The following is a 24,708-nucleotide window of genomic DNA, read 5'->3' on the forward strand; positions in this document are numbered from 1 at the left end:
GAACATATGTATGGGCGCTATATCTAAATCTGCACCGATTTCGAGAAAACTTTATGGATTTCGTAAAAGTCGTCGAGGAAAGTGTTGCACAAAGTTTTGGAAAGATTGGTCAATAAATGTGCTTGCAGTGGCTCTAGGAGTGAAAATCGGGCGATATATATGAGAGCTACATCTAAATCTGAATCGACTTCTATAGAATTCACCTGTAATGTCGAAAGTCATAATAAAATTCTTCCTGGAAAAATTTTTCAGCGGTGGTTATCCCCTCCTAATGCTGGCGACATTTGTGAGGCACCGTGCCATGTAAAAACTTCTCTCCAAATAGGTGTCGCCCTCTATACAGATCCGGCGATAAAATGGAGGCCCCTTATCGCTGAGCTTGAACTTGATATGTTAGAAATTTGCCCCTGTTCCTAAATGGACTGTTCACAGGCAAATTTTATTTTGCAATATATTTACCCTAATTAAGAGGATAGTTTTTGTATATGTCAAATGCTTAAAAAATGCATTTATTTCTTATATTGGCTTATTATTAATATTTTCAATTTTTTTCTCATTATTAAAAATCTTAATAGGGAAAAAAAACTAATAAAAAATGTTAAATTATTTATTTGGTTTAAAGTTACGCTTGGTTGCCTACATATACTACGGTTCACTATTCGTATAATTAGAGATAACTTCATACTGAACATTTTATCTGTATTGTTTTAATCAATTCCGTACTTGCGAAATCAAGTTAATGGAATCTTTGTAAAATACCACAGCTCTTATTAAGATTGTACTATAGACAAGGAGAGGGGAGGCCACAACCAGTCTAGGCGACTTATAGATGGCAGTAGCAGCTAAAAAATAAAAAAAAAATATTTTATCATTTCAAACAAGATTATTAACTATTAAAACCTGGAAGAAAATATTTTTTATTTTGCTAGCTAGAATATTAAATATTGTTTGTTGCCATCTATCTGTTGGTACATAGACATACCCACCCACCATCTTTATCACGGTGTAACTATACGCCTGCACTAGAAATTATTTAACTTTGGAAAAAGTTTATTGACATTGAATTTTTAAAGCACCCAGCAGACACCGCAAACATTTAAATGCAGAAGTTACACAAAAAAATCCCAACGTCATAATTTTACTACACCACCCCTTCCCCCCATAGTGCTACCGCTGACTTGGTTGGTGTGAAAACAATTGATTTCGTTACCATAAACACCTTTCCATGGGTTGGTTGTCAAGTGGTTAAGTAGAATCGTAGATGTTCTCTGTCACGGTTTCTGTTTAGAAGCACGTGTGACTTAGCCACACTAAATATGGGCATGAAGATTTCATTTTCAATTCCATTTTTGTTCTATAAGGGGTTTTGCTATTCGAAATTTCATGCACGCATTCCAATATTGGGTTTGCTATAGTCGACCATGCAAAAATTAGCATAATTTTTAACGATTTTATTACTTCCGAATTTATTGCAATACCAAGGAAGTTGACTTGAAAAATGATAATAAAAAAAAATAAAAAATTTCGTTTTATGTATTTATCATTAAAACAGGATGGATTAAATATTTTAGAGCTTCATCATATGACATTAAATGAGCATTTAAGTATATAAAACAAATTCTAATATAAGCACTAGATAACCTAGACAAAGATTTGTAGATATTTGAAATGTCAAAACAGGGATACAATTATTAAAGGGTGATTTTTTATGAGTTTAGTTTTTCGGGGTGGCAGCACTACTTGATAATTGCGTCCAAACGACATTTTTGAATTGGAAAATATTCAGTATACTCTGCCATTTTATCATGATGAAACTCACAAACGAGCAAAGATGTAAAATTTGGCCATAAACAATCCATGAAGCAACAGGGGTTAACATCTTCAATATCAATGAGTGCTGCCAGAAACAAGTTTAAGTCCAACGATAAAGGACCTCCTATTTTCAGTCAAGTCCAAAACCTCCTTGGAGAGAATTTTTTATATGGCATAGTACCACACAAGTATCGGAGGGAATAACCACTGCTGACATTTTTTATGCTGTTCTCGTAAGGTTGCGAACATTCTAAACTCTGAGCTACGGTGGCCTCCGAGCAACGACTGCCAATCAATGAAATTTGTTATCAAAATTCGTGCCCTGTGATAACAGCTCCATGGAAATCCACCATTTTATCGAAAATTAGGCTCATTTTGGCTAAATGAATATGTAACAAGTAAAACGGCGTTAAGTTCGTCCGGGCCGAACTTTGAATACCCAACACCTCGGTTATATACGTAAACCGCCTCACTGTCCCAAATTTTGGCAAAATCGGACAATAAATGCGCCTTTTATGGGCGAAAGACCCTGCCTTTAGAGAAAATTTCACTGAAATTTTGTCTTTAGAGAAAATTTCACTGAAATTTTGTCTTTAGAGAAAATTTCACTAAAATTTTGTCTTTAGAGAAAATTTCGCTGAAATTTTGTCTTTAGAGAAAATTTCACTAAAATTTTGTCTTTATAGAAAATTACACTGAAATTTTGTCTTTAGAGAAAATTTCACTGAAATTTTGTCTTAAGAGAAAATTTCACTGAAATTTTGTCTTTAGAGAAAATTTCACTGAAATTTTGTCTTTAGAGAAAATTTTACTGAAATTTTGTCTTAAGAGAAAATTTCGTCTTTAGAGAAAATTTCACTGAAATTTTGTCTTTAGAGAAAATTTCACTGAAATTTTGTCTTTAGAGAAAATGTCACTGAAATTTTGTCTTTGGGGAAAATGAATATTTTGTCTTTAGAGAAAATTTCACTGAAATTTTGTCTTTAGGAAAAATAAATATTTTGTCTTTAGGGAAAATATATTTTCAGTGTTTCATTTGAGATAGAGATGTTTCGAGCTAGCGTTTATATAAAGTGAAGACATATACGCAGTAAATTTGTCATATTTATTCTCATTTATAGGTTTTTGTGTACTTTTAAATTCCTTATTAAAAATATTGACACAGTTATAGCTAAACGTGTCATCCCATACACTAACTGCCTTCAGTAAATGTTTGCAAATAAAAATTAATTTTTTAATGTAACACGAGCCAAATGACACAAAAATAAGTTGTATACAAATGCGTGTGTGAGTGACTTAATAACTGATAGAGAGAGCTAAACAGGAATAATAACTTAATTATAATAATTATTCAATAAGGCAAATAGAGTTGATTTGCAAAACGAGAGTAACCAGTGGTAAAAACCAAACAAAGTTTTAAAGATTATGGTCATTAACCATCAGAATAAATGTTGCGAATAAAAACAAAACATCACGAAATAAAACAAAAATAAAAAGAGAAGGTGTTGATATAATGGTGCTTAAAGTTTTAAGTAGTCTATAATGGTTAATTTTTTTGAGTACAAATTGCACGAATTGTCACAAGTTTTTCCAAGCCTGGATTTGCCAAAAAACAAAGGTTGTATGGAAAGTAGTTTTGCGGCAATTGCTTGCTTGTCATTTGTTCACAATTGTATGGTAATTTATTAAATTTCTATCTTATTTCTCCCATCAATTTTATACCCTCCACCATAGGTGTTCCGTTTGTAACACCTCGAAAAATGCGTATAAGACCCCATAAAGTATATATATTCTTGATCGTCATGATATTTTAAGTCGATCTTGCCATGTCCGTCCGTCTGTCGAAAGCACGCTAACTTTCAAAGGAGTAATGATAGGCGCTTGCTTAAATACTTCATATTAGTGTAGGTTGATTGGGATTGTAAATGGGCCAAATCGGTCCATATTTTGATATAGCTGTCATATAAACCGATCTGGGCTCTTTATTTCTAGAGCTTCTAGAGTGCGCAATTCTTATCCGATTTGATAATCTAAATCAGTCTATAATCTGATATAGCCGCCATATAAACCGATCTCCCGAGTAGACTTCTTGATCCTCTAGAGGGCGCAATTCCTATCCGATTTAAGTGAAACTTTACATGATGTGTTTCGTTATAAATTTCAACAACTTTGCCAGGTATGGTTTAAATCGGTCCATAACCTGAAGCTGCTGCCATATAAACCGATCTTGGGTCTTGACCTCTTGAGCTTCTAGAGGGCGCAATTCTTATCTGATTTGGCCGAAATTTTGCGAGAAGTGTTTTGTTTTGACTTCCAAAACTTGTGTCAAGTATGGTCTAAATCAGTCCATATTCTGATATAGCCGCCATATAAAACGATCTCCCAATTAGACTTCTAGAGGGCGCAATTCTTTACAAATATGGCTGAAATTTTGCATATGACGTTTTAGCATGACTTCCAACAACTGTTCCAAGTAAATCGGTATATAATCTGATATAGCTGCCACATAAACCGATCTCCCAGCTTGATTTTTTGAGCCTCTAGAGGGCACAATCATTACTTGATTTTGCCTGAAATTTTGGAGATGTTTTTTCTATGACTGGTGTTTTTCTAATTGAAATTGTCATTCAAAGAACTTGACGAATGAAATCCATGGTGGAGGGTATATAAGATTCAGCCCGGCCGAACTTAGCACACTTTTACTTGTTTCAAACTACCATTTTCATAGCAGTTTCTGGAATATAGTATTAATTCTATAAATATCAAAATCTTCTTCAATGTTTCAACAAAAAACCATGGATAATAGTTTAATCCAGTGTTTAAAAAACAAAAACCACCTATGGCAATATATCGATCACCTCCACTTCATTCATCACTTGTCTGACCCGAGTGTGTGGCATTTGTTTTGATGCTTCCTCCCTATAGTATTTTGAAGTGATTTGCAAAGCTGGCCCGGGCAGCAACAAAAACCAAAAAGACCAATTAAAGCAGATGTCATGCGTTAAAATTCACATTTGTTTTCAACCTTTGTTTTTTCTATTTGACTGTTTTTATTTTCTGCTATTTCGTTTTTGTTCAAGCCCTCCGAAAACAAAACGGTGTTTATACCATGGTTTTGTAGAAATTTCTATGGGAAAAATATCGAAAAAAATTCCATGACAGTCTATGTCAAATAGCGTGGCGTGGTGTGTTGTTTTTTGCATAAAATGGCAATCGATTAATAATTTTTTGTTTATAATGTGGTTGTATTTGTTTAATAGCTTGGCTAGGATAGGTTTTTGTCGCAATATTTGAATCGAAACAACAACAAGATTTAGGCATAATTCAAATGGCTTAAATGTTATGAATATGCAGAGAATCATTAAAAATTCACAAAAATATAAGCAAATGATGGTTGATTTGGTTGTTTTGTTGTTGTCAAGTAATCTTAAGGTATAACAGCAAAGATTTTTCAACAACTAACATTTAAAACCTTGTGAGCTGAGAGCAATACAGTTCCCAAAGTGTAATTACAAGATGTTTCTAAGTTTTTTTTTTCTTTTAATTGAATTAATTTTCTTTTTTTTTTAAATTGCTTATAATTATTTTTTACACGAATCTCATTTCACAGCCTTAGATGAATGCTGTTTTTAAGAAAATTGAAGAATAATTTTGCAAGAATATTAGTTTTGAGTTAATAGCCAAAATGATGATAGCATTTGCAATGTCATGATAGCATCATTTGGTTTAACACGAGGCATTTAAAGGGGAATTTTTATTAAGTTCGTTGTAATGAGCAGTTCACTAGGCTGACAAAGTAAAAGTTGTAAATAAAAGTTCATATGATTATCAAAAGGAGATTTGAAGAACAACTTTAGGGAAGAAGTCTGTAAGGTTCAAAGCTTTCTAAAGAACAAGAAGTCAAATTGGGAGTTTAGTTTATTTTAAGGCATTATTCGCATATACATTAAAAAATGTTTGTTGAAAAATACAATTTTTTACTTAATCAAAGTTTTTGGATAGCAATTCCGAACCCAAGCCAGAGTTTGAAATATTATCTTTAAACTAGCATACGGACACAAACCATCTGTTTTTGTGCTACTTTTTATATTGATTCTTTCATTAATTTTCGAAGAACGCATACCCGATGATTGGAACCTCAGCATACTTTGTCCGTATAAAAGAAAGGAGACAAGAAGGAATGTCCCAACTACACAGGAATAAGTCTCCTTCCTATTGCATACAAGATACTCAAGGTACCAGATATTCACCTCGGCACCGCCGCAACCGAAACGAATGACACCAATTTTTAGATAAAGCGAAGAATAATACTGGCAAACAGATGATACTTTGGATTGAGTAAGCAGTTTAGAATCAAGGTCACCTCTCGACAGACAAAGATTACACTATACAAGACACTGATACTACACGTGTTGTAATATGGTTCTGAGGCGTGGGTACTTGTGAAAGCAGATGAGGTGCAAGCAGTGCTTGGAGTATTTGAGAGAAAGATTCTTCCTAAAATATATGGTTTGAGTAAATGGAGAATATAGGCAACGTATGAACCACGAGCTGTATGACGACTATAGCAAAGTTGCACGCATCAAAATACAACGGCTGCGTTTGGCTAGATCATGTTGTCAGAATGGATGAAGAAGCTCCAGCAAATAAGTCTTTTAATGGCAAACACGGTGGTACGCACAAACCGGAAAGACCAAAAGCCCGATGGAAAGATCAAGTGGTGGGAGACATCTTGAAACTTGATTTCAGAGAGTTTAGAATGAGCGCAAAAGATCGAGGCGCTTGAAACGCTATTCTACGTTCGACTAGCGGAACAAATGTTCTGTCAAAGCCAATTAAAGTATGTATGTAGGTATCTCTTTATAGGCAAACAAAGGATAATGGATAAAAATTGCCATGATATGTGAGCTATATCATATTATGGACCGTTTCGACCATACTTGGTTTGGATGTTGGAGACAATAGTAGAAGTCATTGTGCAAAATTTCAGCCAAATAGGATAAGAATTGCGCCCTATAGGGGCTCAAGAATTATAAACAGCAGATCGGTTTATATGGAAGCTATACTAGGTTATGAACCAATTTAGACCATACTTGACATAGTTGTTGGAAGCGAAAACACTGCGTGCGAAATTTCAGTAAAATAGGATAATAATTGCATTCTCTAGACGCTCAGGAAGTAGATCCGATATCGATGTATCAGGTTATGGATCGATTCGTACCATATTTAGCATGTATATTGAAGGTCATAGGAGAACTCGTTGTACACAATTTCAGGCTTACGAATTATAATCAGGAGATCTATCAGGTTATGAACGGATTTAGACCATACTTGGCATAGTTGTTGGAAGTCAAAATAAAACACCTCCATTCATCATTTCAGCCGAACTGGATGAAAATTGTTCCATCGAGAGTCTCAAGAAGCCAAGATCCTAGATCGGTTTATATGGCATCTATATCAAAACATGGATCCATATGGCCCGTTTGCAATTCCAACCGAACTACATTAATAGGAATTACTTCTCTAAAATTTCAAGCGCCTATTGTTGGGACGGACACAAAACCAGAACGGAATTCCTAACTTAGATTTTCTTTTTCGAGGCTACTTTTTAGTACTTGGGTCGCACAACAAGCCGATGACTGCCAAAGGTGTATGTCCATAGTGGCAGGGGGCGGATTACCCACCACCGAAGGATGATGGGTATGCAACACATCGAAATATCCATGTCCGACCCTATAAAGTATATACATTCTTGATCGTCGTAAAAATCTATGTCCGTCCGTCTCTCTGTTCAAATTACGCTACAATCTTTACAAATAGAGAGATTAAGCTGAAACTTTGCACAGATTCTTTTTTTTTTTCTCCATAAGCAGGTTAAGTTCGAATATGGGCTATATCGGACTGCCATGATCATTGAGCTTAAACATTTATCGGACTGCACTTATTGATATGAAGGAAGTATACCCTGTTCCTTGGTTATAAATTCAGTAGGCGAGCTTTTTAGTGTTGAACAAGTGCTAAAGCGTGCTAAGTTCGGCCGGGCCGAATCTTGGGAACCCACCACCCTGGATTCTGCTAAGATATGGGAGTAATGTCTAGTTATAGACCGAATGGGATCGTACTTGGCGCAGTTGTTGAAAGTCCTAACAGAACACTATATGCAAAATATCAGCCAAATCGGATAAAAATCGCGGCTTTATATGGGAGCCAGGGACGTAGCCAGGATTTCATTTTGAGGGGGAGGCACCCCAAATTTTTTGTAAATTGAAAATTTCCAAAATTCTTCTGTTGCTGTGAAATTTATGAAATATTCATGGGAAATTAAATAGTAGTAGAAGATATATCAGGTCACGTATGAAAATAAAGATCGTAGTGCTAGAAAATCTTCTCTACGTTCAGCTAGAACAGTAATTATATTTTTTGATAAATTTTAATGTTAAGTTTGAACGTTTGTTTTTGTGAAATAGTGTTTTAACCATTTTATTTGCTTTATTGTATCTGCTAATTTTAATAGAGCCTATCGAGCTAATAGTGCCACACCACCGTGGTGAGCACCATTTATACTTCAAATTAATCTTTACTAGCTCATTATAGAAAATTGAAAGTCACAACAATTTGCTACAACAACCTCAAAATATCGCAACACAATCAAAATCTTATCGATGTTTAAGCACTTCGAAACTCAAATTACAGTATAATGGCTAATTTGGCAATTTGTCACAATAATCACTACTTTATTTTGACATTTTATTTAGCAATCAAGGAAATCATAAAGTAATTTAAAATGTATTTGAACAAAAACAAAACAAAACTACACATAAAGAAAATTCAATTAGCTTATCATTAAATATAGTAGCAGAGCCAATATATTGTAAATTGGTAAAAGTTTCACAAAGCTAAAAAGGGATTTGGAATTCTTAGGGTAATTATTTCCAACTATTTATGACATATATACATCACTGATTAAAAAAAGATTTTTTATTTAAAACAAATAGCATGTTATCGATTTTATAGTTATCGAATTAAGTCAATATGCAATATAGAGAAATAGAAAGATTCTTCATATACCTATTTTGTGTAAATCAAAGCATTCCTCCTTCTTACCACAGAAACTTTTTAATAAAAAAATCATATATTAATAAAATTTCATAAAACAACATTTAAATGCTTATTTAATATACAATTACATTTCAAAAAGCCGGTACCATTGACAATATGTTAATTTACCACATTATCGATCTTGACCGAGTATCTATGTCGTAATTTTTCCAACATGTTTTTTCTCTTCATTTTGCTTTTAATTTTTATTTTTTTTTTTTTGCACAAGTTCAGTTTACAACTGCTACAAATTACGGAGGAGGCAAGTGGTAAACAACAAGCAGTTGGCAACAAAAGCCACCACTCTCGCTCAATTGTGACAACATGTTAGGTGAAGCGACGTCATAGACCTTTGTAATGTACGTAAAGTTATGCGACAAACGTAAAAAAATGTGGTTAACGATACTAGTAGGTATCTGGAAAAATGATTTAAACTGTTACAATTATGTCATAAACGTTTAGTTTGTACGCATTATAAATCTAGTTATAGTCAATCAATGGCACAAAGAAAAATCACGTGACTGGAAAGAATGATTGAGTTTAAATGGTAAGTTTCATGTCACTTACTATAACAGAGGGTTGCTTTTTTTAAATACATAACACATATACATAATAAGAGATGAGATTGACCTAAATTTATGGCTAATATGTTAGACTAGCCGAACCGGGCCCGCTCCGATGCGCCTTCTCTTACTATATATGGAACAAAATTATACTTTGAATATTTATTTTCGACAATTCAAGAGCTTTAAGTGAAAATCATGCTACGAAAATAGTAAATATATATCACTTGAATAACAGTAGAACAATATAAATGCCTTAATCTAATCCCATATGATTCGCTCGAAGGGGTTTAGTTTGAATGTTGGATGTACTCCACTCTTAAAATCCGATTAATGTTCAATTTAGGAGAGTTTTCGGGGGTGAGGTGGTCCCCCAGGCACTTAGCTCTGAATCCAAATATATTGCCATTGGATTAAGGCAATTTAATGGGATGAGGAGTCCCCAAACAGTTGGTCGAAAATTTGGTTATCACATTCGTTTTTTAATCCACAATATCTTTCATTTGAGCCACATATGGCCATGGTCGGTAAACTTGTACTTTTTGCGGGGTGGTTTGGGGAAGGGGCGGTGCCCCAAATACATGGTCCATTTCTATGTCAGATCCGTATTCTACTCCCAAATGTATTTGTTTGAACCCAATAGTAAATAATTGCTGTTTGTGGGTGTTTTGGAAAAGGGGTAGACCCCCAGAAAATTGGATCCGATAGTGGGCATCAATTTTGTGCTCTAGTCGCTAATACCTTTCATTTGAGCGCCACATTGACATGGTCGGTAAATATGTACGATTTAGGGAGCGGTGTGGTTCGCCGAACACTTAGCCCTAAAAATAAATCAGTATCGTGCTCTACTTTCAAATATCATTAATTTGAACCCCATATTGCGATTGGCCTCAAAATTGGATATCAAATTCGTTTTCTAATCTCAAATATCTTTCATTTAAATCCCTTATTGGAAAAGTCAGCAAATATATCCGGAAAACTAAAAACTATGGTGAACAAATGCGTACTATTTTGGGATTGTTATGGGGGTGGGACGTCCCTTAGACAGTGGTCCGAATGTTGAAATCACATTCGTGGTCTACTCCCAAAATACCTTTCATATGAGACCCATATTTTCATAGTCGGCAAACATGTCCGGTTTGGTGGTTGTTTAGGGGGAATGGGGCGGCCACTCAGTGACTTGGCCCTGAATACATATCTTAGATTCGTGTTATACTACAAAAAATCTCTTATTGGAGCCACATATTGCAATGATCAGCAAATACGTCATATTTGGGTGATGTTATGGGGGTGGGGTGGGCGAATATTGACATCAGATTCGTGCTTTTTCATTTTTCATTTCAACCTTTCATTTGAGACTCATATTACTGTCGTCGTAAATTTGTCCTCTTTGGGGAAGGGCGGCCCCGCAAACACTTCCCACATTTCGATATTATATTCGTATTCTACTCTCAATTACCTTTTATTTGAGCCCCATATTGCCATGTTAAGTAAATAAGTCCTATTTGAGGTTTTTTTTTGGGGAAGGGGTAGAACCCCAGAAACTTGGGCCCACATTTAGATATCAGATTCGTATTCTACTTGCCAATACTTTTCATTTGAGTCCCATTTTTCTGGATGCATTGGGAGCCCTTGCAATGCTTCTGGGTGATCTTCACTCCAATATCGAAAATTCTATTCTATTCTCAATACCCAGCTTTTGATTCATGCTGCTTCTGTTGCGTCCAATATATATAATAACATATATAGGAGCTATATCTTAACATGGACCGACTTTGATAAAATTTTTCACACAAAATTTGACGTCAAATAAAACATCTCATGCTAAATTTTGTAAAGATCGGACCGAAATTGTGATCCATATCGGATGAACGATATATATGGGAGCTATATCTAAATTTGAACCAATTTTGATAAAATTTTGCATACATATTGGGACGTCAAATAAAACATATCATGGTAAATTTTGTAAAGATTAGACCAAAATTGTGGCTACTACAGCTTAAAAAGTCCATATCGAATGAATGATATATATGGGAGCTATATCTATATTTGAACCGAAATTAACCAAATTTAATTTAATTTAGTTCTGAGCCCATTATAAACATCTGTACGGAATTTTGAAGGTCTAACTTACTCCCGTGATTTGTTGCCTCACATCCCTGGCTTTGGCCCCACAGTGCATAGGATGTGTGTAATTCCAGCCAGATTATGCATGCAAGCTGATGCATACGCCTCATCAGCGTGTCAACCTGTAAAGCATTAGTTCCTATTGCCTTGTTGTTTTTCAGCTGGGTTTAAAACTTTAATCGGACTGCACTCATTGATATGTAAGAAGTTTGTTCATGGGCAAAATTTTCAATAAAACACCTTCTGTGTGTGTGTCCCGCACTGGCAGTCAGAAGGAGTTCCACTTTGGGTTCTCATTTATTTGAGAAACTGTCAGATTAAGCGGATGTGAACATTCGCAAGTTGTTGGGCTTTTTAAAACGATCTGGATGGTTCACCGGTAGGAACTAGAAGGCATCTTCCTTCTTCTGTTCCTGTGGTATCACAATGGACGAAAACGTCTAAATCAGTCTGATGGTGGACTGGCACTTAAACCTAACCTAAGCCATCTCTCAATCTGGGTCATTGTACTCTACGACCTAGTTGCTTGTAGTTGTGTTTCCACATATGATTCTAACATTGACCGTTATATTTGAAACTGTAAAATATAACGGCCATTAAATTAGCTTTCGCCACTTAAATTGCATATTTAGATTAGATTTTCGACTACACATTGCATTGCCTTTAGTGTTATCTAGAATTGTAGTTGTGTTTTCCAATTTTTGCTGCTGACGTTAACATTGACCGTTATAATATTTGAAAATGTCAAATTTAACGGTCATTAAATTAGCTTTCGCCACCTCAATTGGGTATTTAGATTAGATTTTCGACAACACATTACATTGCCTTTAGTGTTATCTAGAATTGTTTCGGTGGCATTGTGGTTGTTGTTTTTTGGTTAGTTGTTGCCTTAAGCCACTCACACTTGATACGATTGTCCCATAGCAGACATGCTATTGCCAAAGTTAGTTTAACATGTGAAACTTCCTAAAAGGAAATGTGAATAACATTTTTCATCTGTTGTCAAATGGCGGTGAATGAGTTTGTACCAACTGCTAATTAATTGCTATAGCATATCATGCGACAACGATCAAGGCCTTTAAAATTGCAAATTACAGCAGATATTGACTTAACAAATTGACAATTTCATCTAGGTAATGATTAAATAAAATTAAACACAAATACTGCTACTACATCAACAAAGAGTTGTTTTTGGAATCAACGTAAACAAATTTCTTTTTTGTGATGTTATTAATTAGGGGGTTTTTGGAGAACAAATTCATTAGAATTTTATTTAGCACGCGTAGTAAGCGGTTGTAGCATACGAATATTGCTGTTAAACAAATATGAAAGTATTTTTGTTTTTGACGTGTTATTGACTTTGGTTAAGAAGCGGTTTTTTTTTTATTTTCCTTATAAATTGCAAATAATTTGATATTAATGCTGTCAATATTTGATTAACATAAGAAAGTACAAGTCGCCATACTGCCTAAAATATATAAATATACAACATTTTTAATTAGAACAAAACATGTACTAAGGGAAAGTAAAGAAGTAAAAAGGCATTAAGTTCGGCCGGGCCAAACTTTGAATACCCACCACCTCGGGTATATATGTAAATCCCCTTTTGTCATAATCCGGTGAAAATTGGATAACTTATACACACAAATACGGCACGGACATTGAGTGGTCAAAAAATATAAGTGACTGTTAAATTTTGTAAAACAAAATATTGGTCTTTTTGGCAGCTATATCCAAATATAAACCGATCTGAACCGTATAGGACACGGATGTCAAAAATCCTAAGAAAAGTCATTGAGTCAAATTTCAACGAAATCGTATAATAAATACGCTTTTTATAGGTCCAAGTTTTTAAATCGAGAGATCGTTCTAAATGGCACCTATAACCAAATCTGGACCGATCTGGACCAAATTAAACAAGGATTTAATATTCATCCTATTTTATTATAGCTACACTACTATTTATGTATATCTTAATAGGGCCTGGTCTCGTTCATATTTTATTCAAGTCCCAAGAACTTATATACAAGTAAGATTTTTATACCCACCACCGAAGGATGGGGGTATATTCATTTTGTCATTCCGTTTGCAACACATCGAAATATCCATTTGCGACCCTATAAAGTATATATATTATTGATCAGCGTAAAAATCTAAGACGATCTAGACATGTCCGTCCGTCTGTCCGTCTGTCCGTCTGTCTGTTGAAATCACGCTACAGTCTTTAAAAATTGAGATATTGAGCTGAAATTTTGCACAGATTCTTTTTTTGTTCATAAGCAGGTTAAGTTCGAAGATGGGCTATATCGAACTATATCTTGATATAGCCCCCATATAGACCGATCCGCCGATTTAGGGTCTTAGGCCCATAAAAGCCACATTTATTATCCGATTTTGCTGAAATTTGGGACAGTGAGTTGCGTTGGGCCCTTCGACATCCTTCGTCAATTTGGCTCAGATCGGTCCAAATTTGGATATAGCTGCCATATAGACCGATCCTCAGATTTAGGGTCTTAGGCCCATAAAAGCCACATTTTATATCCGATTTGGATGAAATTTGGCACAATGAGTTGTGTTAGGCCCTTCAACATTCTTCGTCAATTTGGTCCAGATCGGTCCAGGTTTGGATATAGCTGCCATATAGACCGATCCTCCGATTTATGGTCTTAAGCCCATAAAAGCCACATTTATTATCGGATTTTGCTGAAATTTGGGACAGTGATTTGCCTTAGGCCCTTCAACATCTTTCTTCTATTTGGCCCTGATCGGTTCAGATTTGGATATAGCTTCCATATAGACCGATCTCTCGATTTAATGTTTTGGGCCCATAAAAAGCGCATTTATTGTCCGATGTCGCCGAAATTTGAGATAATGATTTGTGTTGGGCCCTTCGATATTTGTCTTCAATTTGGCTCAGATCGGTCCAGATTTGGATATAGCTGCCATATAGACCGATCTCTCGGTGGAACAATGACTTAAACTTATAAGCATTTGGTCTAAATCGGATGATATCTATAGAGCTGCTATGGGGCATAAAGTATGCATTTTTCACTGGATTTTGACGAAATGTGGTTCACATATATACCCGAGGTGGTGGGTATCCAAAGTTCGGCCCGGCCGAACTTAACGCCTTCTTACTTGTTAGACATTAAACTGTTTTTTATGGGATTAAGACCCTATATTGGAAGATCGGTCTATATGACAGCTATATCCGAATATAGTCCGATCTGAACCATATTAAGCTCGATTATCAATTGGCTCAAAATAACTCACTGTTTCACATTTCAGCGAAATCGGGTAATAAAAAAAGCTTTTATGGACTTCAGACTCTTTATCGGCAGATCGGTCTATATGGCGGCTATATCTAAATATAGTCCAATCTGAACCATATTTGGGTCAGATGTTATTTGCCACTGTCACTTAATGGAATGTACATGAACAAATTTCCAAAAAAATAATTTGCATTGTATTGTTTATAAGCCACCAAAATAGAGCTGGCAAACTATCGATAATCGCATCATTCAATAGTTTTAATTATAAATATCGATAGTATCGATACCATCGTTACTTTCCCATTACCTATATTTCAAACGAAAATGAGAAGTAAAAATCAGGAGATCGATTTATATAGAAGCGATATCAATGAACAGACCAAATAAAACCAAGGTTAATAAAGTCAGTTGGAAGTCATGAGATAAATCATTGTACAAAATGTTGGTCTAACGGATGAAAATTGCGCCCTCCATAGGCGCAATGTATCCTAAAGAATACATTCAGTGTCGGCTTGCTTATTTTTGTTTAGTTTTGCAAAAAATTTTACTTTTGCGATAGTATCCATCGGAATAATATCAATCGATATTTAGTCAACAAAATTAATATCGATAGTATCGATAGTGCTATTTTTTTAAACTCCACACCAAAAGCATTTGCTTTTGAGTTTTTTTTTTTAAATAAAGTTATTCATGAAGAAGTTAAAGCTTAATATTGTGATTGCGTTATATTTAGCTGGAAAATCATTACCGGCTATTGTATAGATCGTATCAAAGTTCTGAGTCGATCTAGCCATGTCCGTTCGTCCTGGCGAGACCATAAAAAAAAAATTTGGTGGTTTTCCCCTCCTAATGCTGGCAACATTTGTGAGGTATTATGCCATGTAAAAATTTCTCTCCAAAGAGGTGTCGTACTGCGGCACGTTGTACGGACTTGGCTATAAAAAGGAAGTCCCTTATTATTGAGCTTAAAACGCTCTGAGTCGATCTAGCCATGTCCGCCCGCCTGTCCTGGCGAGACCATCAAAAAAATTTTTTCAGCGGTGGTTTTCCCCCTCTTCCCCATGTAAAAGCTTCTCTTCAAAGACGTGTCGTACTGCGGCACGCCATACGGACTCGGCTATAAAAAAGGAGGTACCTTATCGTTGAGCTTAAAATTGAATCGAATAGCACTCATTGCCCCTGTTCCTTAGTGGAATGTTCATGGGCAAAATTTGCAATTTTGGTCGAACGCTTAAAATTTCGCCTAAATGCTTTATATAAATGTAGGTCGTTGGGGGTTGCAAATGGGCCATATCGGTTCAAATTTAGATATAGCTTCCATATAAACCGATCTCCCGATTAGACTTCTTGAGTCCCTGGAAGCCGCAATTTTTGCCCAAATTGGTTGTATGCAGTGTTCTGTTAAGGCTTCCAATAACTGTGCTAAGTACGGTCCAAATCGGTCTATAACCTGATATAGCTCCCATATAAACCGATCTCCCGATTAGACTTCTTGAGCCCCTAGAAGCCTCAATTGTTGTCCGATTTGGCTAAAATTTTGCACGTGGTTTTCTGTTATGTCTTCCAACACTAGTGCCAAAGCTCCCATAAAAACCGATCTCTTGATAAGACTTCTTGAGCCCCTGAAATTGGTTGAAATTTTGTATGCAGTGTTCTGTTATGACTTCCAACAACTGTACCAAGTAGGGTCCAAATCAGTCTATAAACCGATATAGCTCGCATATAAATCGCACTCTCGATCATCCTTGTTCGGTTCCTTGAACCTTTAATTTTTGCTGGTTCGACAGAAATTTGGTATGTAGAATACAATAATGCCCTTCAACTAAATTTATTATGTATAAATATTTAGCAGAATCCATGGTGTTGGGTTGCCAAGATTCGGCCCGGCAGAACTTAGCACGCTTTTACTTGTTTACATCTCATTGTGACTGAATTTTAGTTTCCTATCATCTGGTCCCCCACATTTGACTGTTGCTTAGTGTATTTGAAACAAAAACAAATATTTCACAACCATTTTGAGCTTCCATATCATTCAAGGAATCAAGAAAATTGTTTTCGATACATTCCCTGATATAGAGTATTAAAAAGAAATCTTACCTCCAATAAAATAATTGGACAAATGTGTTTATGGCCTTTTATTACCCTGCACTGTGTTATCACATAATGGTGTTTTTGGCTCCACGACAAAACTGCTTTGGCATATAATCAACAAAAAAAAAAGCATTTCCAATTGACAGTTGGTAATACAGAAGTTTTTCCTATCAGAGATAAATTAGATGACTATGACAATTATTAGACAAATTGAAAAACCACATGCCACACACAATCTGAATGCGAATTTATGATTATATCGCTAATACAAAAAATAATATTTAATATGAAAAAATTCATTACGCCACAAAGGGCACAAGTTCCACGACTAAACGGCGACTTCAGAAATTTATTTTTTTTTCTGTTCTTAATTTTGGTATGTGCTTAAGTATTAAGCCTACACTCAACCAAATGTGTTATTCAAATCATCAAAAACGTTGGCAAAAACAGCAGTTTTGTCTGCTGAAAATGGGAAAGCAGACATTACTGCTGTCTCTGCAAAGATAGAGCTGCTGTATAAGCAAACATTTCCTTCAGCTAAATCAGCAAACAAAATCTGCTGTTTTAAAAAATTTGCAGCTAAAAAAAATAATTTGCAATTTTTGCCTGTTATATGTTTCGATTACTTTAGGCATTTTTTCAGAAATTTTGTTGGAAGAGATGAGTTATTTTAAACAAACAACAGACTGTTCAGAAGTAAGCCTGCTGCTCTGAAATTGCAGAAGTACTACTGTAATAGCAGAACTACTGCAACAATAGCATCAAAATGAACTACTAATATTCAGCTGACAGTGTTTGCTATTTTCAGCAAACTTTTTTCTATGAGTGTAAGCTTTATTTTGAATCGTTCGTTCGGTTAAATAATTTTATAAAGGATGTCACCGTAGAAGATAGATGCCGAACGCCTGTGTTCAAGCCACGGCGTGAATATCAGAAAAGATTTTACCCGTGGTTAACCCCTCACCCAGAAAAATTAGTCTGCTGATATCAGCAAACACTATCTGCTGATATTAAATTAAAAATTTTGAACTTTTGAACAAATCCATTCAACATTTTTTAACTTCTTAACATCAATTGAGTCATTTGCTATATATTAATAAAAAAAAGTTTTCTATTTTAGGCTTACATTTTTTGTTTAAAAGCATAAATATAATAGAAGTAGTTATTTTGTCTGCTGTTATTTAAATTCGATCAAAAATGAGCAAATTTTACAAAATTAAAAAAAAAATTAATTATATGCTTGCAAAATTGAAAATCAAGATTGAACATAAGAACTTTTGATATATTTACAACATTTTTAAGCTAATTTTTAAGTTTTTGAATTTGAAACAGCAGAAAATGTTTGCTATTTTAGCAACAAATTACTGCTGTCCCATTTTCAGCAGACTTTCTGCTGTTTCAGCAAATATTTTTGCTGTTTTTACAAAAAAAATTCTATGAGTGCTTATTAGTGCTGGTAACATTTGTGTGGTATCCCGTTAGTATCCACTGTTCCTTAATGGAACGATTATGGGAAGTAAGTAGTTCTACTTTAAGCAGCTCTCTATTTGAATTCAATTTTAAAAATGTGTTTTGAAACATTTGTGGCACATTCACAATTCAATTATCTAGAAAATTTCTGTTTTTTGCAATTTTACACAAAAGTGCTAATTTTATTGCACATGTACATGTAATTTTGCAAGGCAAGATGATATGGTGCTAATAAGAAAAGTCTACAAATGAGATGCTGCAATAAATTTATTGACATTCATTATAATGGGATGAAAGTGTTGCCAAAGAAATCAAGTAAATAGTTCATTGCGAGTCATGTAATGCAAACATTGTTTCATACAATATATAATTAGACATTATGTGGTGAAAGTTGGAAAAAACACTTCTCGGAAAGATCAACGAATTCATAATGATTTGTAGGGGATTTATTCTTGCTAGGAGATCTATGAATCACTGATCTGTTATAGAAAATTGAATAGGAAAGTCATATATAAATTCATAGTTCATTCATATAAAGAAACGAGATTTCCACTGTAAAATGATAGACATTTTACATATATAAAAAATAAAATTCTATTCCCACAAAGGAAATAAAAACAAAGAAAATTTTTCAATGGAAATAAAATTTCTTAAAATTTTCTATAGCAAAAGAGTTTGGGCAAAATGTATCTATAGACATAAAATTTTGACAAAACTGTATATAAAACTAAGTTTTTGACAAAATTTTCTGTAGAAAAAATATGTTGAGAAAATTTCTTCAGAAAAAAATTTAACAAAATATAGTATGGTCTAAATCGGTTGATAAAATTTTGGTATGATATCCAGTAATTTGTGTCAAGTATGGGTCAATCCTGATATAGCTGCCATATAAACCGATCTCCCGATTAGATTTCTTGAGCCTTTAGAGGGCGCAATTCCTACGCAATTTGGTTGAAATTTTGCACATGTCGTTATGGTATGTGCATGTGCCAAGTATGGTCTAAATCAGTCTGTAACCTGATATAGCTGCCATATAAAATTATCTGATTTGACTTCCTAAGTCCCATGAGGCGCAATTCTTATCCAATTTGGTTGAAATTTTGCATATGTTTTTTTTGGTATGTTTTTTGGTATGACTTTCAACAACTGTGACAAGTATGGTCTAAATCGGTTCATAACCTGACATAGCTGCCATATAAAGCGATCCCCCAATTAGAATTCCTGAGTCTCTTTAGGGTGCAATTATTACTCGATTTGCCTGAAATTTTTGATGTGATATTTTTCTATGACTTGTACGGCATGACAAGTACGTTCCATATCGGTCAACAACTTGGCAAAGCTTATAAATATTACAATAATTCATTCAAAGAACATGACAAATGCGATCCATGGTGGAGGGTATATACACAGAAAAAAATAATTTTGAAAAACAACAACTTTGGTCGAAAAATCAACTACGAAAGTTGTTAATTTTCCTGCAACAATTTGTTTTGAATCCTAACCAGCCAAAGTACAAATGTGTTGTTGAAAGGCACTCTTTGCAAGCCAACATATAACAACAACAACAATATATCCATAAGCAAGACAAAAAACCAACCAACCAGCCCGTCGGATGTGCTTTGCTTCGGGTGGTGGTGTTTTTATTTTCTTTGTTCGGGTTCGCGCTGCTTTGCGTCGTTCGTTTTACAGCAGCTCTCGGGTTTTTCTCTGTCACTCTCTCTACTATTACCCTTAAAAACTAATTTTAATAATTTTGGTGCCGCAGAGTATTGAACTCATGAGATCTCATATTTGATAGTCTTGCACGCATCCTCTAGCCTGTCGGGGGGCTAGAGAATCTTCTTTATCGTGAAATAAATCAATTAGTTCTGCTCCACAGTAATGAGTGTCTCAATTAATTAAATTTAAATAAATGTAAAGACCACTCTTAAAAAAATTTTCCCGTCTACGAAATCCATATGTTTTTATTCCGAATTTTCTAAAAGAAGTTTAATAAAAAAAAATAAACATTCAAATATGTTGCAAGTAAAGAATGGCATGGTAGTTCGCCTATTTCTACAACTACCTCAACTAGAGAATTTGTTAAAAGTCAACAAAGTTTCAATAATTTTGTCTGTCAAGTCCCTTGTAGAGACTTCCTTACGTACTTCAACAAATAATGTCTTCGATTCAATGCTCAAATTCGTTTCGTTGAAAATTTAAAGTTTCACATACAAATTTGGTAGTTGGTTTTTTCTAAGAGATATTTTTTCCTGTGTAAGATTGGGCCCGACCGAACATAGCACGCTTTAACCGGTTTTAATTAACCTAGAACTACAAACACAATACAAACATTAATATGATCATTAAAGCTAACGAAGAGTTGGGCAAAAGAGAGTAAATCAAATCAAAGGTAAGGTTTTTTATATTAAAGAAGTCCTTCTACGATAATTCAAAAGTTTATTCTAGAAAAATTATACAATTTTATTTAAATTTCTTTAAAGAGATTTTAAGATTGTATATCAAAAAGTTTGCTGGGAAACTTCAAAGGTAAATAAAGTAGTTAACAAGGCAGAGATAAAAGTATTTTGTTTTCTAGTCGAACAATAAAATATTGGCGACATTTACATTTCTTGGCAATTTAAAATTTTACTTATCCTCTTTACCCTCCCTTAGAAATGCGATTAGCTATACCGACATCTGTTAACCTAACACGCGCTGAAACTTTCAGAGCAAGTTATGATGAGAAATTGGAATCCGCCGGTAATTATCATTAACATAATGATTGTGAAAACGAATATGAACTTAAGCATCCACTTTATGTTGTAATATAATATAAGATGAACACATATGCCTTATAACAAATCCAAAAATTATAGTTTTAATTTTTAGTTGAATTTTTATTATAAGCCATTATAGAAAATTAGCAAAAAATATGAAAATTTCGGCCATAATTCAGAATTCTATACGATTGACTTAATATTTGGACTCATTAAATAATTAGTACCTTAAAAACAAAAAAAGTATTCCTGTTTGATCAGAAAAACGTTTTGTTATTCAGAGTGACCCTCAAACCACTTGCTCACGGCGGCAAAATTGAAAAATGACAAAAACGTGTCAAATTGCTAAGATTTTCTCTTTATATTCAATAAAATGAGTAATAACATAATTAAAATTCTACTTTTAAAAATAAATCCCCAGAAACTAAAGAATTATATATAAAGTTACTTAAGCGATTAATAATATTTAACAAACATTGAATTGAATAAAGGAAAGTTCATACAAAAATTTGATTTTCATTAAACATTGGCCAAAGCTTGATTTCCGTCGAAATTTTCAATTTCATAAGAATGTTCACAATTATTTTCTTAGAAAGCGTTTTTGAGACTAGAGCCTTCCTCTTCTCAACAAATCTAATTTACCAATAATTAGTTAAGTTTTGGCAAATTTTCTAGACTCTTGAATTTGACCCACGTTGCTTGCATTTACATTTTGAACTTAAACCACGATGCTCGCATTTGCTGCTTACAACAGGTATGGGATCAATAAGCAATATAACAAAGTGGGGTTGTGGTTTCGCGGACAGAACTTAAAAAAACCCGCTGACTGTTCAAAAAACTCTGAAAAATAGAAAGGATGACTGGACTGCACATAAAAGGCACATTAAGGATGACACCATCTGACTCACTGAATATGATTCTAGACTTAATGCATAAGCTATCTGGCGCCCCACCTGGCCAATATTTTCACAGCATGCCGGGGACTTGCATATACTCCGAAAGCCTGGCAGGAGTGGTATTTATACCCAAGCCCGGTGATACCAAAGGCCTACAGACCTTTTAGACTTACGTCCTTTTTACTCAAAATCATGGAACGTAATGTGGACACCATGATAAAGAGTAGGACATCCAGCGAATACAAATAGCATGCCAATGTCAAGGGAAGGTCGGTGGAGTCCTGCCCAAGGTTGTGGATAAAATAAAATAATCCTTCTATGCCAAAACGTACGCATTGGCGGTATGCATTGACATCGAGGAGGCTTTTTACATTGTGCGGACCTACACACTGATCCAATCCTTAGACCAGTACCGGGTGGACCCGGTCCTTAGACACTGGATAAAGGTGGATAAATGAATAAATTTTGAGTCCCATGACATAAATATAAGGGAGAAAGTGGCATAAGCCACGCCACAAAGGGGCATTTTATCGCCACTCCTTTGGGTGACCACCATAAATGGCCTATTACGGATGCTGATGACTGAGGAGGGATTTGAATCCGTCTGCTACTTAGACGATGTTATAATATTTTTAAGGGGTAAGGATCCGAACCAGCTATGTAGAAGGGTCTTGCATTTGACTAGGCTAGACCCAGGGGTCTCAACGTTAACCCAGAGAAGACTGCAATATGCCTGTTCAATAGGAAATATGTAGGTGGGCCAATTTAACGCACCACATTTGCTCAATAAGACGATTTCGACATCTGACAACCTCAAATATTTAAGTGTCATATTCAGAAGCCTACTGAGACAGCTCACAGATGTTGCGCACTATCTAGACACTCTGGAGACTATTCTAGATATCCGATCCATTGACATACAGGGTAAGTGTGACGCAAGCACTGCGGCTATGCGACTAAAGGCGATGGGAGAATGGATCGAGGATGGAAACAGCTTATACCATCGCGGTACAATCGAGGCAACGATAGGAAACCTGGATGGAAGGGAAGAGGTTTCCCATCGAATACCTGAGATGAACCTTGAGGTCGAGTGTGAGGCACTGCTCTCAGCGGCACAGTCTTGGATTGACGGAACACGAATGAATCAGAGCTAGAAGACAGAGTGGGCCTGGAGGTCTACAATGAAAATCCCTGGACTGAGATCTGTTTTAGACTGCCTGACGGAGACGCTGAACGCCTGGTTTCGAATCCTGGCGAGACCATCAAAAAAAAATTTTTCAGCGGTGGTTTTCTCCACCTAATGCTGGCAACATTTGTGAGGTACTATGCCATGTAAAACTTCTCTCAAAGAGGTATCGCACTGCGGCACGCCGTTCGGATACGGCTATAAAAACGAGGCCCCTTATCATTGAGCCTAAACTTGAATCGTACTGCACTCATTTTTTTTAAGAAATTTGATTTTATTACTTGTTAAAAAGAACATTCCGAATTGCCACACAGAGGAATAACGATATCACACAAATGGCATGTGTTTCTAAGCTGGTTAAAAAATGGGTCAAGCACTTTAGTAGAATCTTACAAAGTTCACTTTGTCTACGTTTTTCCTTTTTTTGCTATTCAACTCACGTATTCTTTGAAATAAAACACTTCGAAGAAAACATTAATTGTTTCATTTAGTGGATTTTTATCAACGGCTTTGGTTTTTAGTTTTTTCGATAAAAAAATGCTTTTTCTCAAACTTTTAAACGGCGAATATTAATAAGGCAAATCTTCTTAAACCTTTGCCATTACTACAAAAAAATTGAAATTTATAATAGCACTGTATTTTGTTGTTGTTATTGGTTGCCTTGCTGCCTGAGGTAGATTACCTTAGCGTATGTGTAACGCTGCACCAGAACAGGACTAGAAATCAAGCATACGTAACGGTGTACCAAGCAACAGACACTTGAAACTCTGATCAACGAATGAATGACTTTACACATAACACATGCCTCATAATTTAGGGAAATTATGGTTTTGTATATTAATTTTCTTGTTTGTTCATAATTTTTTTTCTACCCGATTGTGGTAGATATCTTTTTATTTGTGTTTTTCTTTAAACATCATCTCTATTACCTTCTTCCACAACACACCCGGAGATTACTTGTTTTGTGGTCAATTACAAAATTTTCACAATTATTTGTATTTGTTTATGAATTATTATTATTAGTATTTCTTTTTTTTTCTTAATCTAAAATTGTTAATCCGTTGCGTTTACTGTTCGCTTTTATTCGCTGCTTCGTTTGTCTGGCGTTTTAGCAAAGCTTCCATTCAACCGCACGCGTTAAGCATTCAACAGCGAATGAAGTTAAAAGCGCAAATTTCATTAAAGTTATAAACTATGGCCAAAACCAACACAAAATATATTCACACAAAGACACACACACACCATGCAGCTCACTTACTTGCACAAATACGGCGACAAAACCACCGCGCAGACAGCTTAACTAAAATCTTATAACCGTAACACAATAAACAAACACACTGAGCCAGAAACTGAGAGCATTTGGCAATATCTAAATACTACAGCGTACTCGCAATCATCTGAGTTAAGGAAAGCAAGAACAACAATAACAGC

The 24,708-nt window shown here is 34.9% G+C and overlaps 1 protein-coding gene across 2 annotated transcripts in view; it reads right to left on the reverse strand.

Moving 5' to 3' along the window:
- LOC106095404 (sialin) overlaps window positions 1-24,446 on the reverse strand; it is a 44,119-nt gene extending 19,673 nt beyond the window's left edge. The window contains exon 1 of one of the 2 annotated variants that reach the window (XM_013262652.2): window positions 24,207-24,446. The gene's annotated coding sequence lies outside the window, so the exon portion shown is untranslated. Of the gene's footprint in view, window positions 1-23,959; window positions 24,183-24,206 lie in introns of those variants that run through there. The other variant, XM_013262645.2, reaches the window with a different exon arrangement.
- Between the last annotated feature and the right edge of the window lie 262 nt (window positions 24,447-24,708).

Source organism: Stomoxys calcitrans, chromosome 5 (genome assembly GCF_963082655.1).
Source record: "Stomoxys calcitrans chromosome 5, idStoCalc2.1, whole genome shotgun sequence".
Lineage (NCBI taxonomy): Eukaryota > Metazoa > Arthropoda > Insecta > Diptera > Muscidae > Stomoxys > Stomoxys calcitrans.